Here is a 20,053-nt window from a genome sequence, read left to right as displayed (position 1 = left end):
TCTGCCTAGTATGTTCCAATCAAAGGAAATGACTAGGTTGCTTGGAGGTGGGACCGAATAAACGACCGGATACAACTCTGACAAACTTCCTTCCGGCGGTAAAGGAATGGGTAGATTTCCCCCATGTTCATCGGAGTCTATGCTTACGAAAAGAATTTGAACAGTGTCGTTCTCATTCTCTTTGGTGACTGAATCATCTGAAGGTAAATCTTCTGAAGCCAAGATGGGGTCGACTGTCGTCTCAACCTGTTGACTTTGGTCCGATGTGGACTTAGAGGGTTTATCTTCAATGATAGGTGCTTCGACCGACAACAAAGGTGGGTCAGTCAGATTTTCAACTAGCAATGGATTCGGCAAGAGTTTCTTGTATCCAGGAGGGAGTCGCTGTGGTGATGTAGAACGATTATCCAAGACTCTTTTAGCTTCGTCTAAGAAGGGACAATGGTGGAGGGCATGATCACCTTCACACAGTCTGCATGGAAATTTAGATTTTCCTCCCTGTCCAATGACTTCATTTTCACTAGTTGACGGAGTACTCTCAACATGATTGTCAAAGGTTGACGACATTGGATTGTGCAAGCGGGGAGACCAGTCCCTTAAGATCCGTGGGATGCAAGGACAATCTCGATGATAGTGGCCTCCTTTGCAGATGACACATGGAGATTTAGGTTTGGACGGTGCGGTGTGTGGATTTTTGCTAGACAATGCACAGTTGCCCCTTTTTTTCGTTGGCTCCTTCTTCTTCTTCTCCTTCCCTTTCTTCTTCTTCTCAGTTACTTGGTTTTTAGTTTTACTATCTTCACCAAGCGAAGAGGAAGAAGGAGAGGGAGAGACAAACGAAGTAGAAGGTTGGGGGGTAACTCTAGTATCATCTAGTTGCTGATTTGATTGTTTAGGAATCACGGTGCTTTGAACGACAGAGGTCGAGAAAAGCCATACCGGCAGGCCAATTGTCAGTCCTGGAAGGGACAATGTGGCCATATGAGGTGCACCAACATCTCCCCAAGAGGAGAAAGGACTAGGATTTCCCCCGAGGGGAAATCCTTGGTTGGTGGACTCCATTTTCTCAACCTAAGACCAACGAGGGAACAGTGACGTTATTCCGATTAAAATAAATTTTAGACACTTTGACACAACTTGCTTTTTCAATTTTTAAGAGTCAAGAAAAAGCTAAAGATGACTCTAGTCGCCTTCGATTTTTAATGAGTCGGAAGTGACAAGTGCTCAAATGGACCTTTTCCTTTAAGGAGTATGAAAAGGAACGAAAGAGACTACTCTGGAAATCTAGACAGAGGGATTACCAAACCAATCGCAAAACTGCAAACTACTTTTTACGGTACGACAGTCAATCTTCCCAAATGCTGTGTTCAGTGCATTGCGATCGATAGGGTGGCAGACATGGCTTCCTAAGGATAAAGGATATAGCCTATTGTGGTCTCCCAATATATACTCGATGGTACATGGGAGCACAAGTTCGTACCGGCACTTTTCGTCTCCGAGAGGAGGAATCACCCAACCTACGATGAAAGCGACAACTACCAGGCTTTACGAGGCCAGAATACGTCTCTAGCCTAGACTTATAGATGTTGTGTGTTAGGTTCCAAAGTGTTTTTATGTTCATTGAATTTATTTTATAGTTGATCTTTCTTAAGAAGTTTTCCTTTAAGGTTCACCGCGTGATGTAGATATACAATTCCTAAAATGCAATCTAAGATGATAAACAGTCGTTTAATCTTCTTTTTTCAATGAAAATCCTAGCTACTAAGGAAAGAGAAACGAAATCCTTTCAACACAGAGCAGAGAGCACACACTAGATGCACTGTCCTAAATCAAAATCAACAAGCAGTCTAAATGCAAATTCACATGCATGGATTTGTTTTCCGCTTTCTTATTGTGTGAATGACAAAAAGAATGCTAAGCACAAATTTGAACTATATCTTCTTTCAAAGCGACAGTACTGACGATTTTCTTTTCAAAAAAAACAAAAGGGAGACAAGACGACTCTTTGCGATTTTGAATTGAAAACTACTTTCGACACTTGAAGTACTATTAATTCAGATCAAATACAAGAGTAATAGTGTAATCGACTATCAAAAAGAGAAGGATTCTTTTCCTTGACTGAAAATGACACTTGCGACACTTTCAAATCCAAAGACGACAGTTCGATTAAGCTACCATTTCGTAAATGAGAACTGTGAATGGCAAAAAATACATAAAAGCATTCACAAATATTTGCACAATGGAGGTTGGATGATGAAAGGAAGGGCGTTTCAACAGTGGTCTACTAATCACAGACAACAAAACTCCTGAATAAAGCTAAAAAGATTGAAGAAAAAACCAAAATCTGGAGGTAGAACTAGTCTTGTCTGATCATCGCACCTGTAACATAGGGAAATAGGGATGCATCCCACCTACTACACACGGGAGGTGTGATGCATCCAGATTTCCAAGAAGAGAAGGTGCGATGGTCCAGGGATGAGACTTTAGCTTGGTTTTTGGTCACAGTTTGCAGCTTAGTTCAGGTATTTAGGCTGAGAAAATGATAGTCAGTAACTACAAAGTATAGGGGCTGATCTAATGAGATTACTCAAGCTACCTCTATGGCACTTAGGATATTTGCAAGTCAATTGTTCAGTTCATAAACAACCCAGAGATTAACTGAAGCAACATTGATCTACTTTGCACTTGCATAGCAAATGCAGTTCGAAGGCTAGCTAGCTTAACTTCAGGCTCCGTCTATGGTTTATGAATCAAACAAATAGAGACAAGCAATCAAACTAATTGTTCCCCAGTGGAGTCACCGTTTTGTTATCGGGAAATCTAGTGTCTATTCGGAGCTGTTAGTCCCACTAAGACAGGTAGCTATCTTAGAAGCAAACAGATTAAAGTCACTTGTTTTTCCTTTATGAGAGAGAGATGAGAAAGAAGCAGAGAGTACCAACCTCAGTCTTCCACTTGGCTCCTTGCTTGTTTCCTTTCTCCTTTGACAGAATCTTACCACTGCTTCCTTACTTGTCCTACTTCAAAGAGCACCTGTAGATTCACAATGGCGTAATACCATCAAAGCATAAAGATCTATCACTCTAAACAATATAGGATCAGATATATATTGACCATACAAATGCATATATCAACACAATATTCAGAGATACACAAGAATATGGAGGAAAATTCAAATAGATTTATTAGTAAAAGTAGTAGAAGAGAGGATTACAACCACTTGGTCTGACCCAGCGCCATCCTCCCAGCTTGAAAGCCCTCTTCACCTCACACAAAGCAAGATCACCCAATAATGTCTTCAAAGGGAAACCAACAACACCTCTTTGCAAATTACCCTGTTCCAACCCCCTTAGATCTCTGGGATGAGGGATCCATTTATAGATATTTGTAGGGGGGTGAGTCAGCTTCTGGGATTTTGATTAGTGCCATCTCTCTGATAGTTCTTGGTTCCACTTGGAGATTTCATGATCTCTTACTCATCCTTGGGCGAATTCAGGGAGGCAAGTGTCAAATGAGCAACTTCTAGAAGATTCTTAGGGTCTCCAACTAGTAAAGTGCTTGTGCCATTTGTCTGCTCTCGCTCATCGCACCCTACAGAAGGGCTTGTGGCAGGTGAGATGCATCGCACCCTTTGAACTGGGCAGTCTGTATGGTCCTTCTTTGACCACTTCTGAGTGATTTTTCATGGAAAACCTCTGGGAGATGATGTAATCAGCTAACCTTGCTCCTTTATGGTATGAAACAACACTTTTAGGGACTTAGAAGCCCTTGGTTTATGGACACATGTGATTGGGGTTGCAGTGCCCAAATATGTCTATATATATCTATATATATATCTATATATATATATTCAGTGGTTTTTTGGTTTCTATTGTATTGTCAATATGATGTGATGTGAATTGAAAATTAATTACATTTGGTGCAAACGTCTATCTAAAACATGATTAGCTAGGGCATCTGTCAATTTATTTAGATTTCTAGAAATGTGTTCATATTGTATGAAATTGAAATGTCCTTCTAGAAGGCATAATCTTAAAACCATGCGTAGGATGGTGGGACTTCTAACTGAATAAATACTAGCAAGTTGTAGTACTATGACTTGAGAGTCAAGTATGACAACTAAACAACGGATACCATGTGCAATAGCATCAGAAAATAGCTCAACCATTGTTCTATACTTAGCGATGTTGTTGGTGGACTGACCAATACAAATCCCTTGTATACTCATTAACTCACCGTTTGGAGCAAAGACAACCCATGATGCAGAAGATAGGTTCTGAGTAATACGACTAGCACCATCAACATAACCGATGAAAGTTTCAAGAGATACTGACATCTGCAAACCAAATGTAAAAGGGAATCAATAGAAACCATTTAAAACTCTAAAAATACACACTGCAAACACACTCGACACACCTATAGACATTATGTACACAGTGAAAACTACACTTGAGATCAACCGTAGTATTTTTTGAGGTACAACACATTTCTAGGCCGCGCCAAGGGAAATCCATCAAGATCTATTAAATCATATGCCCATTTTGCAAGGACTCACTTGACAATGTATGGACCTAACCACATGGTTTGAAACTTCCCCGAACCTAACTTATTAGACCCTTTGTCATATAACAGGACAAGGTCTCCTTCCGAGAAGACACGAGGCTTGCCACTCTTGTAATATTGTGCCTTCATGCGTCTTTTATGAGCTTTGTTAGGTTATATCAGCATCACATCGGGTTTCATCTAAACGAGTCAGATGTAAAAGATGCTCCTCCTGTATGGAAGTGGTAGGAAGAAGTTTGATATCTAGTTTCAATGATTGAATTTCACATTCAATTGGGAGGATATTTTCCAGACAATACACCAACTGAAAGGGTGTGAATCTGGTAGCCATCCTGACAGAGGTTCAGTATGCCCACAAAGTAGTGTAAATGAGAAAATGCCAATCCAATTTGTGGATCCCTACCATATGTTGAAGTATCGACTTAAGAACTTTGTTGATGGCCTCAACCTATCCATTAGCCTGAGGATAGTAGGGAGTGGAATTTTCATGGGAAAGTCCCATCTTAGTAGTTAGTTCGGCCATCATGTGATTCCAAAAATGTTTTCCATGATCCGTAACTATTTCTTATGGAACACAAAATTGTGCAATGACGTGGTTGAAAAAGAAGTATGCAACCATTTCACCAGTGTTTTTAAATGTAGGCGTCGCCTTAGCCCACTTAGTAAAGTAGTCAACAACGACAATAATATAACCATGCCCCCTGCCTGAGTGACGGTTACATGTCATGAATTTGATACCCCATTTCCCAAAATTTAATGGAGTGGGTGGAGCACGGGTCTTGCGATCATATATCTCGCACGCATGACACTTTTGATGAGAAAGGATGCAATCTCGAAAGATGATAGGCTAGAAGTAACCAACACGTGAAATTGTCTGGGCAGTAGCATAAGCAGATACATTTCCACCACATGCCCCCAAGTGGAATTCATTTAAGACTTTCTCAGCCTCCTCAAGTGCGAGGCGCATTCATAATATCATATCAATACCATGACAGTAAAGAGTGTCACTGATAATGGCATAATTTCGGGCTTGGTCACTAATGCGTCACTACTTCAAGCGAGAGGTATTAGATCAGAATGTTTGGGTCTAGAGATAAATCAAAAATCACCATACCATAGGTCAGATGAAGAGATAAGAAACAATGACTCATCGGGGAATAGAATATTCAGATGTAGATTCTGAATTAGGGGAAGGGAGATCATACATCAGTTCGACAAAAACTACGGATTTCTTCAACTTGGATTTTATTAACTCCAAGTTGAAATAGTGTAATATGACAATCCATTTCAAGTACTTTCCCCCAAGAAATTGATGTGAAAAAATGTATGTAATAGGGTTGCAATCTGAAAATACCATAGTCTTCTGAATCAAGTTGTAATGATGAAATCTTTAGACGACTTGAATGACTGCCAAAGCCAAATTTTCTACATGGGAATATTGAATTTCATTATCATTAAGATTCCAAATCAGATGGTAAATGGGATGTTTAGTCCTTAAATCATATTCTTAAACCAATACCATTGCTATAGTAGAAATGGAAGCAACAAGATACATGAAGTAATTGCACTGATAATCAGGGGGATATAGATGAGATGCCTGAACCAATACATCTTTTAGGGCATCAAATGTTTTCTAAGTTGTTTCATCCCAATGGAAGGGAACCCAATCTTTCAGCAAGGGGGTAAATCCTTTGGTCAATTCACCGTAATTAGGGACAAACATTCATAGGAAGTTAGCTTTCCCTTGAAGTCATTGAAGTTGAACTAGTGAAGAAGGTGTATACAAATCAACAATTGCCTATACATTCAATGGATCGATATGAATTCTTTGTTTTGATATAAAAAACCTAAGAGTTGACAAAAATTGACACAAAACACACATTTGTGTGTGTTAAGGCGAATATTATAATGTTTACAATGAAGGAAAATAGCCCGAAGATGCATCGGGTGATGAGTATGACGTTTTGAGTGAGTAGGGAGGTCATCCAAATACCATTGAATGATATATTTGATATCATGAAAAGCGTAATCCATGGCACGTTGAAACATGGCCCTAACATTATTTAAATTGAACAGCAGTTTCCTATAGGCGAAAGTGCCCCAAGGACAAATAAAATAAGTTTTAGGTTGGTTCGCTAAGAGAATGTTGATTTGATTATAGCCCAAAAATCCATCCATGAATGAATAAATTTCGCAGCTAGCGCAATCACCAACAATATGGTCAACAAACGAGGTGGGATAATTTTCCTTTGGACATGCATGATTCACATCTCGATAATCGACGCACACTTGAATCATGCCCTATTTTTTCATGATAGGAACTACATTCGACACCTAATCAGTTAAAGGAACAAGGTATATGAAACCATCTTGAAGAAGATTTTCAACTTCAACTCTAATACCAGTAGCCTTCTTGGGATAGACAAGATGGAGGCACTGTCAACCTGGCTTGGTATCAAGATACGTCTTAATTTCATGTACAACTATATTTTGGTCGATACCTTGCATCTCCTCGTAGGTCTAGGAAAAGACATCTTGGAACTCATGAAAAAGGGCTCAATAAGTCTCAATCTTGGATGGAGAACAATATTCTCTAACGTGTAGATCTTTTACAACACCTAGCTTGATGGAAATGTCAAGAGGTATCATATTTTCGATATTTGAGAGATTATTTTTTGAATCAACCTCATGAATTTGTAAAAATATCGACATAATTGGGCAAGTATAAAACACTAAGACTATCCTTAATGGATATAGGTAAGGAGGAACGATGGTGATGTTCTTCCCACGTGCATCGTCCAATGTCATGATTTCCATGATGATTTCATCAGCAGGGAATACATGCGAGAAAGGATCGTAATATCTACCATAGTCCAGTGATATGTCTACCTAATTAAGTGAATCAAAAGAGGAAACTGAACAAGCCAAATAAATTGCTTCGTAATCTAGCTCAATGGGGCTTAGCGACATTCGATCGCCAAAAATTTGGATGTCAGTTTTGTCTGGTGCAATCTATGGATTTTCCAATATGGTAGAAGATGATATCATGTTGATGTAGGCTACCGAAGATGAGATGTCGGGAAGGAGAGGAGAAGCAAGTGAAAAGGTCCCCATAAGTGAAGAATCCTTCAACAATCCAACTCCAACATGTTGATATGACTGTAGGGTTTCCCTCACAAGAGGGACACTTTCAGTAACATATGAATCAAAGGAAAAAAAGGTGAGTTGGTCTATGACTACAATCCCACCTTCATGAAGAAAGGGAATCATACGAAAGTAAGTCAAGACGACAACATCCATGGAATAAACCCACGTACATCCTAATAGAATATTGTGATCGAGAGGTCTGTCAATAAGTTCAGCTTTTATGGACGCCAATTCTCCCCCTAATTCAACTTGTAGGGAGTTTAAAATCCGACAAGGTTTATATGTTTTCCCATCAAAGGCTTTCAATGTAGTAGGTGAATAACTCAGTTGAGGAGAACCAATCGCCTTCCAGTAAGACATGGACATAATGCAAGTTGAGGCTCCCTCATCCATGATAGAACAATGAATATTCTTACCACATATGAATACTTGGATTATAAAGGTTAACTGAGCTAGAAGTCGAGGGGTATAGTTTTCATGAGAGAAAAAAAAAGATTGGAACCTGATGGATCAAGACAACTGATGACTAAAAGTAAAGCCCTATTTTGGGCGGGGCAGTTTTGCAACACCTCAAGAGTCGACATAACCAATGGAGACTAGGCCAAGTCTTCAACTACGTTATAATTTTGAGCAGCTCCTGCACGAGGGTTGAAATATGACTTATGAATAACGCCCTTTGGAGGTTTAATAGTCAATTCAGTAAGAATTGATGGTGGAGTGGGATCTAACAAGGAAGGTGCCGAACTGGAAGGTTGATCAGTAGTCTGAACGTTCTGTAGATTCACATTACCATAATCCTTTTTTAGAGTAGCTACCAAAACATCAGATATCGGCTTTAAAGAGGAAAGCATCAAAACCATGTTAAAGGAATATGGGTCCCGAGCAACCATATGAGTCTCTTAATTAGGGAGCGAGTCAGTCAACGCTGCAGGAGAAGTGGAGGACTTAAGAAACAAATTCACTTCAGCGCGGTTGGGACAATCACATGTAAAGTTCTCCTTGTTGCAAATCAAGCAAGGATATCGAGGGTTTCGTTGCTCATCAGAAGACTAATTTGTTTGTTTATCCTGTGGAGAGGGGATCTTTCTTTTTCTTACCTTTTCCTTTCTTCTTGCTTCCAGGTTGTTGTTGAGACTTTCCTTTATAATATGAAACAACATTTTACTCAAAAGCGGAATCTCCAGGAGAGTGGGATTGAGGATTTTGAGTAGATGTGGGTGGAGAAACACCAAATGGTTTACCCGTTGTATGCATACTAGTAGAACCAATAATGCCATCAGCAGCATGAGATTCTTTATCAGGCATAAGAGGAGGAACAATATTCGAAGGTCTCGGAGCATTTGGTATCTTATCATAGAGTGTGTCGAATTGAGTATAAATCAAATCCAAATATTGTGCACGAGAAATTAGTCGCTCCTCTGTCACGAGTTTGGCCACATATTTTTCTATGGGTGCCAATAGATATTTGGTGAACCATTCTGTGAGAAATTGATCAGGAACATAAGTTTTGACCAGTCGATGATGACACCTCCACTCATGAATGTGATCCAAAATGTGAGTGGAATCTAATTGTTTGAAGTTGGTTAACAGTTCCGTTCAAGTTTCACATCTGATGGGTAGTTGGAAATGCGTGAGGAAAGTTGTGGCTAAGGTACTAAAATCATGGAATGAAGATTTAGGTAACTCAGTATACAATTTATAAGAAGTACCCGTAAGCGTTCTTTGGAAAAGATGAAATTGAATAGAATCATCATTAAGGGAGTTTGATGAACACCACAGATGATACATCATGACATGTGTTGATGGTTCTTCTCCTGGATTCCCATTGAATTTAGGGATATCATAAGGCAATTTAGTAGGAATAATCAACCACCAAGGTGAATAAGTGATGGGGTCATTGGTGAGCCGAGTCAAATCTGGAAACTCGAGAGTGGCCACAAAAGGCAACTACTAATTAAAGTTTGGCAGTGGATGACCTGGATACGAAGGAATAGCCTCGGCAACAGGAACTTTCATTCCCAAATAAGGAGGGTTCTCATAATAAGGAGATTGGTTTCCAGAATAAGGATGATTTTAATAGCTAGAATACAAGTGACCTTGTTGACCAGCCTCAGGATAACCATGAATTTACTGGCCTTGAAAAGGAACCTGAGGGATACCTTGATAAGGTCTATAGTGTTTCCCGATGGGATTACCATTTTACCATGATAAAGAGGGATTGATTGATGTTGTGCCATACCGTACACAGTCTGTCCTACTAGAATTTGAGGAATACCTTGTGCGCGTGATTGAGATTGTAAAGGACCTTGTAAAGGCTGAGTAAGTGGGACCTGAGAGGTACCATATGCTAAAGGAATAGGTTGAGATGTGATCGCAACCTGTACATTTGAGTTACGTAAATTTGATCTTGTTGAGGTACATATTGAGGAATAGGAACTTGAGATGATGACACAGGTTGGGAAACAACCAATGAACCCAAAATCGAACCAGGTTGAATGGGCAAAGTAGGCTGCCAAAGACCAGCAGATATCCCAGGATAAGGAGGACTATAATAAGGCTAGTTACCAATCTGAGGTATACCAACACTAGGTTTCCCCCATGCCAAAGGAGGAGGGAATGATGGAGGCAAATTTCCCCCTTGCAGAGGGTACACAACATAAGGATAGTTAGGTTGTTGAAGAAGACCTTTCCCACTAACATAAGGGCTAACCTACTATTCAACTGTTGATGTAGGAGGAGGAGGAGGAGTCAAATTTGAAACACTCATAAGAGAATCGCCAGATGGAATTCCTGAAGTGGATGACATGGGGGATGTCCATAAACTGGAAGATGCACTAGAGAAGGTACCATATAAGGATTGATAACTTGGTAGGAGGGATGAACGACCTATAGATGTGCCTCTGGTGATGTCGAAAACATAGATGTGGAAGAGACATTTGAGGTCTCAACCATAGTGGTAGATGTAGACTGAGAAGCCATATCGATTCCAGTCATGGTCAATAATCCAAATGTATATTGCACCATGAAATTCGTAGCTAAGTCAAAGGAACTAGATACAGGAGTTTGTTCAGGAGGTGGAGTAGGAAGAAGAGGATGGGTTGGATAAAGGAAAAGTCCCTCAAAATTAGTAGAAGGATGAGGCTCTTCTTATGGGATCTCGATACTCACAAGTCTAGGTGGAAGCAGTTCATCATCGAGGTTGACATATATAGTAGGTGGATCCATATGAGACAATGGAAGAGAGGATGAAATACCTGAAGCAATAGGTAAAGATGACTGAGGCTCCTTAGGTTCAATGCCTCAGGAAATGAGATTCCTGACTCAAGAAGGTCAGTTTTTATAACCTCAGGGAAAAAAGTTTCAGGTAATTCAATATCGGCTATGTCAGTTTCACAGATAAAAGTACATGTAATCTTGGGTTCGGTACTCAAGGGGACAGATGATTCTGGTTGATCATATTTAGGAGGAGGACCAGGATTAGTTCCTGAATTTCCTGATTCAGTAGTTTGTGTTCTTTTATGCTTCTAATGGAAGCCAGGAGTATCCTTTGGTGGCAGAGGAGGCTTATTTTTCATTCTACACAAATGATGGAGTGGGGGATCTTGTTGTTCCACATTGGATAGTAAATTTTATTAACACAAAAAGAAATAAATAAAAAACAGGGTAATATATACATAAAGGATTACCAAGCAACCATGAACTTCAATATACACCTTAGCAAACCAAGGAATTAACATACAACAACCAATCTCCCTGAATGTTGTGTTTGGTGTAACATGGTTTACAAGGCGTGAGACTCGGTTACCTATGGATGTATATCAACCTATTGGGGACTCCCAAAATATATGCGACTGTACTTGGGAGTGTAATCCATATTAGTGTTGTCTAATGCATAACCATTTGATGAGAGCATTCCCACATACTTTATGTGTATAGAGTGCCACCAATATACTCGAAGGTATGTGGAGTACGATCCTATACACTCATATATGTGGAACAAGATTTCACCCCCTCAATGCAACGCTGGGAAACAACGACAAATCCTATGTTTAATGACATCAAAACACACCTCTAGCCTAGACCTCTATCCTTTTGTATTAATCTTATAAATGATCCTTAGGTTGATTCAGTAAATTTTAAGTTGATCTTGAATTAAGCTTAAGTTTTATGCCTCACCACGAATTCACTTGAATTCCCTAAAATGAAAATATAGCATGAGGAAATGGAACCTTTCTCTTTAATGAAAATCTAGCTAAGGAAGGGAAGAGACAAACAATATGGAGAATAGAAAATGTAGCAAACAAGATTCTCAATGTAATTCCCTTTTCATGCAAATGTTCCTAAATTAATATAAATGCAAAAACCCTAAATGCCAATGTAATATTTTTTCTTTTCTCCACATTTAATTTTCATAAATGAGGAAAACTGAGATGTAAAGTCTAATCATTGATTCAAATGAACTTTTCAGAATGAGGACTGGAACAACAATTCATCCAAGCGATCAATGATCAAACGATATAATTTTGCAAGCGACCTAATGATAATAACAAAGAAAAATCAAAACCAATTCTTACCAAAGGAAATAAAACACAAAATCAAACCAAATGGAGGCTGCAAAGAGAGCAAAAGACACTTAAGACTCAGGGAAGGTCCTATAGGGATTAAATCACTGGTGGTTGTGCCTAGAATACCCTCAAGGTTCTTCCTAGGATCCAAGGTAGACCGTTTCAGATTAATTGCAATTGTCACAAAGAAGCATATACATCTCTATATCAATGTATGATTAACAAAGCGGAAGAAGAGAGATTGCCTAAGTCCTTGGTGTAGCACTACTAGAGAACCCAATGTAGCAAAGAAGAACACCCCTCTACCAGCTCCTATATTAGTACCTACACATAAACAAGATGGAGAGTAATCCTACAACATATAAACTCTGATAATTAACACATTAATACATAAAGATATGAAACAACATGCATCTAAGCTACTTATAAGTTATGTTATTAAATAAACACAACATCAACACCATTAAGTAGAAAACATAGAAGAAGATCTATATTATTAGATTGAATAAGAATGATTACAACCATCTTGGTTGGATCAAGCTTCCTCTAGTCCTCAAGCTCCTTTCTCTCTCTCTCTCTCAACCTCTTGGCAGCATAACAACTATATCTCATACAAAGTTTCAACAAATATCTGAAAACCATTCAACCTCAATCACAATGCCTAAGCCTCCAATATATAGATGGTGATAGTCTCATCGATGCCAATTCTCTCATGAGTTCCATTGAGGCAAAAGCTAGGATGTTTCCTAGCTTTATTGCTCTTTCCCTTTCCATGAGACTCTATTAGGAGTAACAATGTACTTAGTTAGGTCAGAGGTAGATTTTTCCTACTTTTTGAGCTGACATTTGAGTGAAAAATGAAGTGTCAGTCAATCAACCCACTCTTTGACCTTGGGAATCTCACAAATCTTGGGTAACGCTACCCTTTAGGAAAAATAGTGAGTTAACCTAGGGACTAACTCCCTTGGCTAGTACATGGAGAGTGTTATAACTATTCTTGCATTTTTCTGGGGTGTGTTACCTTGGAAAATAGGCCTATGAATTAGGTCATGTATTTTAACCAAATTTTCTTTCTCCTCTAAGCTAATGAGGAGGTCATTTTCCAATATAATAGAAGATCAACTCGAAGTAGGTTGATCAAATCAACATTGAGAAAAAAAGTCCAAATTTGTGCAACAATAGGGATCAACGCGGGTGTATAAGGGGCACTAGTGCTCTGCAACGTAGACACATAGAGGGCCCAGGTGAGGTGCAATGCAGACACAGAGAAGGCCCAAGGAGGATGAAATTCTTTGTCAGCAGACCACAAGGTGTGTTGGTCTTGGGAAAGAGGATCCTGACACAAAAATTGCAAACAAGACTCAATGCAATCACTTCTTACATCTATTATTGGCTGGTTAAATAAAAAAATGTCTATGATAGAGGTAAATCAAACAAAATGGATAAAGAAACCATCGAGGGAATACACCATTCCCTAGTGGATTCTCCAATTTGTTACGCGGGATTTATGGCTGCGGATAGAAATATCTCCCCTAGGTTTGGTGGCTAACCTAGAACAACATAATGAAAAAGGACCCATTTTTTTCCTTAAATTAAGTATATGAGGGGAAGAAACCTACTTGGAATATGTCGTATGTTTCACTCCTTCATTGGATTGAATGCTCCAATTCTAGAAACAACTGCCAAAATTAGAACCTGCACAACCTAACACAAGACAAGAAACTACGAGATCTATGTAGCATCATCTATATACTTCATTCAATAGATCAACATGGTATTGAAATATATGAAATAATGATATCACATATAGGAAAAAAAAGAACTATTTTTATTAATATAAATGGAGTGAGTTACAACCATAACAAGGTGTTGCTCTTGTAGAAGAGCTCCTCCAAGTTGTTGACTTGTTCCTTTGTCACAAAGTGTACCACCAATCACCCTAAATGCATGAAAGGATAAATCCCACAACAACATCATAAGGGTAGAATCACTCTCCAAAAGCCAACCCCTTGTATATGGAAGGTGGTAAATAAATAGAGGAGTGAGGTAAGTTAGGAGTTCTTATCCTTTTACCAATCTTGGGATGGAGATCCACTCTTGATGGGAGGATGAGATCTAAGGATAAGGGATGGAAACTCCAAGGTAGGATAAGATATTATTCAAGTGTTTTATCTGCGTAAATGGTTACAAAATATCCTAGAAGCTTCTAGAAATGGCGGCTTCGGGATTCTCTCACTTTTTCCTGGCTTTCTAAAACCAACGTAGGTGCAAGGAGAGTAACCTATAGGTGATCAACATAGGCCACAATGGAGAAACCTATAGGTGAATGCTATCCAACAAGAGGCTAGGGAGCGTTGGTCCCAAAACTGGCTCAATGATGAAGTTCAAGGAAGAAACTGTGGGGAATGAGAGAGTCATGCATAGGTTTTTGTGCAATGATGATGTAAAGGGGGAATAGGATGTGAATGATCCCATTTTGAGGCTTATTTAATAGGTGTGGAAAAATAGCCTATAAAAATCATCATCATCATCATCATAGCTATAATGATGACCAAAATAATGGTGTTGATATATCTTTAAAAAATTGACTCATGGTTGATCTATGATACCACCAATGTATAACCATTTAACTCATATCTACTTGAAGGATATCCCTTCGCCCCAATGACACCTTGTGTAATTTTCCGTTTGACTTCTATTACCCATTGATGTCTTTGAATACTAGCCTACTGACCCTTAACCTTTTACATAACCTATCTATTCCTAAAATTTAACCCACGTGTGCCTAAATTAGTAACCTCTAACCCTTAATGCAATGTAATTTGTAAAAAAACACCCTAAAAAATTAACACAATGTCCTCAACCCACAGACCCCTAACCTAATAAATCTAACTCTGTGCTCTCTTTAAATCCACTTATCATCATCACTATTATTACTATTGTCATCATCCAAATAATCATCATCATCATTCCAACCTAATAACCTAAGAATAAAGGGTAGTCATCATCATCATCATCAATAGTAGTTATTGTCATAATCATCCTCATAACCATCATGATAATAACAATGATGATCATGATGGTAATGATTATGGTTATATATGCTAACATACTCAAAACAATGGTTGATCTAGTAGCTCACCAACCAATAACCCTCTAACCCATATCCTACTTAACACATGTCCCTTTCAACTATTGGCTCACAATGAAATCAACCCTTTTCACTTGTTTACCTATTACATTTTTTGAATACTAATATAGCAACCCCTAATCATTATCATTAACATATTAGCTCTTACTATTTTACATCCTAATATAAATTCCTATAATTCCGAATGCAATGTAATCCATGTTTAAACCCTAAGAAACTAACATAATAACCCTAACCTACTAAGCTCCTAACCCAATAACCCTAATTCATTAATCTCATTAACCCCACCAAGGCTACCCCCATTAACAAACTGAATAAGCATCATCACCATTTTCATTGTCATGATAAGCATCATCATCATTATAGTCATTAATTGAGAAGCATGGTATTTATCATCAATGTCATGATGGTGATGATGATCATACTAGGCATTCCCATGGTGTATCATTGAATTCACATTGGAAGATGTTCGACCACAGTATCATCAATTCCATGTGTCAACCCTTCCATGTGGTTCTTTTCCTTTGATAGGACCTCTGCTACATCTGGATCTCGTAGCATATCCTGCCCCACTGCAACGACCCATGTTGGTTCTACTACCCCCTCTTGTTATCATTCCTCTGCATGACGGATATATGAAGCACCAATAGGTCGAATTGTTCCCACATCTGCATGAAACATCAATAGTTTAGTCCGAGAAACATAAAAAACATAAAAAAAAATTGTAAAACTTCCAAAAATTAAAAGGTCAAAATTTCTTACTTGTAGCATCTCATTCCTCACCCTCAGGAAGCATGAGCTTAGGGTCATCATGAAAATCCATACCTACATAAGGATAGTCATTGATCATGATAAACTATCTGCACAACCATTCGAAGAAGGTTGGTGTGTTGAAATGTGGCAACAAGAATATTCCAATTTTAATTTGTCCTTGAATTAAAATTGAGAGTTAAAATTCGAATTTAGTCTCACCAGCTGCTTGGAAAATAATTAATTAATTCATCTTGAGTTAATTAGTTGGAGAAATTCAAGCTAGAAGTATTTGTGAAGTCATGCAACAGTTATCCCTTAAATTAAGGAGATTATCCCTTAATTAAGGAGATAAGGATGAGCTGTATTTGAGTTGTAATTAGTTAGCTCAGTTAACTGAGTTGAGTCCAGTTAAATTAGTTCCAAACAGTTTCAGGAACTAATTGTGAGTTCAGTCAGCTAATGCATGCATGCATGCAACTAGTGTACTCTAGATAACTGAAGATTCTCTCATAAATAACTCATGCATGTCTATTAAGATAAATACCCAGTTGATATTAAAGACAGGGACAATGTACTACCAGTTGCAAGAATTTTTGTATAAGAAAATCTCTTGCATGCAGAAGGAATTCATTCCTTGAGATTTGCACAGTTTTACAGTGTGTTGGAGCAGTTTGTAAGATTAGTGTCACACAATGTTACAGATGGATCACCCAGGGAAAACTGCGCAAGGAAATAGGAGGCTTGGAGGGCAGAGGAGAAGGCATATGAGCAGTCTATTATGTCTATGAGCAGCAGTGAGGGATTATACTGAGAGCTAGATAGCTGTGAGAGCTAAAGCTGTGTGTAATCCTAAGATATTTCCACTTGTATGATAATACAGATAGCGGGGTTTTTAGCTGAGGCTTTCCCTAGAGTATTCTTCTGTGTTTCATGTCTATTGATTTTTCTTCTCTATTATATGTGTTCTGCTTGATCTTGCTCAAATCTATTAAGCTTCCGCAAGTTTGATTGTCGAAGTAGATTAAGTATTTTGCTTTAGTTATATTGCATAATCAGGTTAGTCCACAGTGAGAATTTCTACATGGTATCAGAGCAAAGGTGATCTAAGTTGTGAAAAAGTATACTGAGAAGGGAAATTCAAAGGTTGAAGTTCTTGGTTGGAGGTGCAAAATCAAATTCTTATCACTTCAAAGTTTACCAATGGCGTTTAATGGCTTGAGACTCGAGTATGCTCTAGATGGCAGCTTGAATTACATAGAATGGAAAGATCACATGGAAGTGGTATTATAAGACAATGGTTTGAAGGATTTCATTGATCAAGAGAGCCCCAAGCCAGCTGCAGCTAATGCACAAGAATTGGCTGAATGGAAGAAGTTGTGGCAAAGGCAATATGGATTCTTTTGGAGGGAGTTCGAGACCATATTGTCTCGAGTCTCCATGGGAAGGAGACTCCATTTTCAATTTGGAAGACACTGAAGGACCTCTATCAGAACAGTAGCGACCAGAGGAAACTTGCGCTCAAGGATAAGCTTCGGAAAATCAATATGGAGAAGGGTGATACTATTTCTACATATCTTAACAAGCTCACCACCTGTAGAGATGATCTTGGTAGTGTGGGAATAACTACAATTGATGATGATATGGTGAGTCTTGCTCTCCTCGGTCTTCCAAAGAGTTGGAATAGCTACCAAGACTTTGTGAGTGGAAGAGAGAAACTGCTGGATTGGGAACGACTATGGTCGGATCTCATGCAAGAGGAAATCAGGAGAAGCACTCGAGATGGTTCTTCATCAAAGAATGATGATGAAGAAAATCTGGCCTTAGCAAGTAAGGCAAGGAAAGGGAAAGGGAAGGCTTCCCATTCCAAATCTAATTCTTCTCATGGAGGGAAGAAGATTGACAAATCTAAAGTGAGATGCTTTAATTGTCATGAGATGGGCCATTATGCAATTGATTGCCCATTGAAGAAATCCAAGAAGGGATCCTCGAAAGGATTAAAAGGTGAGGCATTAGCCTCTCAGTTCGAATTGGATTTTAACCTCATCGCATGCATGGTTTCATTGATGGTGGGATGTGTTTGGTATCTTGATAGTGGAGCCTCATTCCACATGACCGGCGATAAAAGTTTATTCAGTACCTTGGAGGAGAAAGACCTCAAGATGCACATAGAGATGGGTGACAATGGAAAGTACAATGTTTCAGGAGTAGGCATGGTTGCTTTTTAGAGGAGCATGGATCTCTTCTCACCTTGACAGATGTGAAGTATGTTCCTAGACTGAAGAAGAACTTGGTATCAGTCGTGATGTTGGAGGACAAAGGCTATGATGTTGTCTTCTGTAAAGGAAAGGCATTCTTGAGACACATAGCCACGGGTCAGACCAAGAGGATTAGGATTCGAGTGAAGAATCTCTATAAACTAGACGTAGATGACTATGCTGCATTGAGTTCAAAAGCAAAATTGGTGAAAAGCCAAAACATTGGCTAGTTATGGCATAGGTGGTTGGGCCACTTGCATCATGGGGCCTTGAAGATAATGCAGTAGATCTCTACCGGACTTCCTAAAGGTAAAATTGAGCAAGTGGACACATGCAAAGGTTGTACCTTGGGAAAGTACACCAAGTCTTCCTTTCATGATCGAGACAGTCGAGCTGAAGCAATACTAGAGCGAGTTCATATTAATTTGTGTGGACCATTCTCGACAGCATCCACCGTGAAGAAAAGGTAATATGTGATTTTCATTGATGATTTTTCTTGTAAATTTTGGATTTATTTCATGTAGAAGAAGGACCAAACCTTCTCAAAGTTTTGTGAGTTCAAATTTTTGGTAGAGAAAGAATCAGGGAAGAAGATCAAGGCCTTGAGAAGAGACAATGGTGGAGAGTATATCTCTCAAGAGTTTAAGGACTTCTTTGCAGTGGAAGTAATTAAACGGGAGTTGACGGTACCTCATAACCCACAACAGAATGGGGTGGCCGAGAGGAAGAATAGAATGATTGTGGGGGAAGCTTGGACGATGCTGCATGACGAAGGCCTACCACTTCATTTGTGAGTTGAGGCATGCAACACAACCATCTATTTGTAGAATAGAAGCATGCATCGCATACTTGGGATGAAAACACCAGAGGAGGATTTCTCTGGTAAGAGACCAGATGTGGGTCACTTCAGGATCTTTGACTAATTGGTATATTGCCATGTGACAAAGGATGCGCGGAAGAATCTTGAGCCGATAGATGAGTTGGGAATATTTGTGGGGTACACTGATACACCTCAAAACTATCGGTTGTACTTGCCTACTAGTTGGAGGATAGTGGTTTGCAGAGATCTCAAGTTTGATGAGCAAAAGGCCATGCGAGCTTCCCTTGAGAGGTAGCTCCAACTACAGGCTATGGAGGAACTTTTGGTTCCTAAGGAGGAGGAGCCTCAGATTGATATGGAGCAACCGCATGTAGAGGTTCCAGGAGTGGATACATCCACTCAAGAAGAGTCTTCCAGAGATGGATGGAAGCACACAAGAGAAGCTGACACATTGTTGTCAAATGCAAGAGAGAATGTGGGAGAACCATCTTCTCAGCACAGATAGAGGAGGTCACCTGATAGGTACACTGGATACATGGCCCTTGTTGGGGAATGTATTGAGATTGAGTCATCTTCCTTTGAGGAAGTAGTGTAGCAGCCGATTTGGGTTGATGTTATGGTGGAGGAGTATGACTCCATAGTTCATAATAGTGCTTGGAATGTGGTAATCCAAGACCAGATAATAAGTCAGTTGTGAGTTCCCGTTGTCTTTACAAGGTAAAGTAAGATGTTGATGGTAGTGTGGAGAAACATAAGGCAAGATTTGTTGCTCGTGGTTTCTCACAGGTTGAGGGGATCG

Source organism: Pinus tabuliformis, chromosome 8 (genome assembly GCF_031772625.1).
Source record: "Pinus tabuliformis cultivar Carrire ecotype Pingquan chromosome 8, CPIR1, whole genome shotgun sequence".
Classification (NCBI taxonomy): domain Eukaryota; kingdom Viridiplantae; phylum Streptophyta; class Pinopsida; order Pinales; family Pinaceae; genus Pinus; species Pinus tabuliformis.
Note: the sequence above shows the minus strand (reverse complement) of the source record.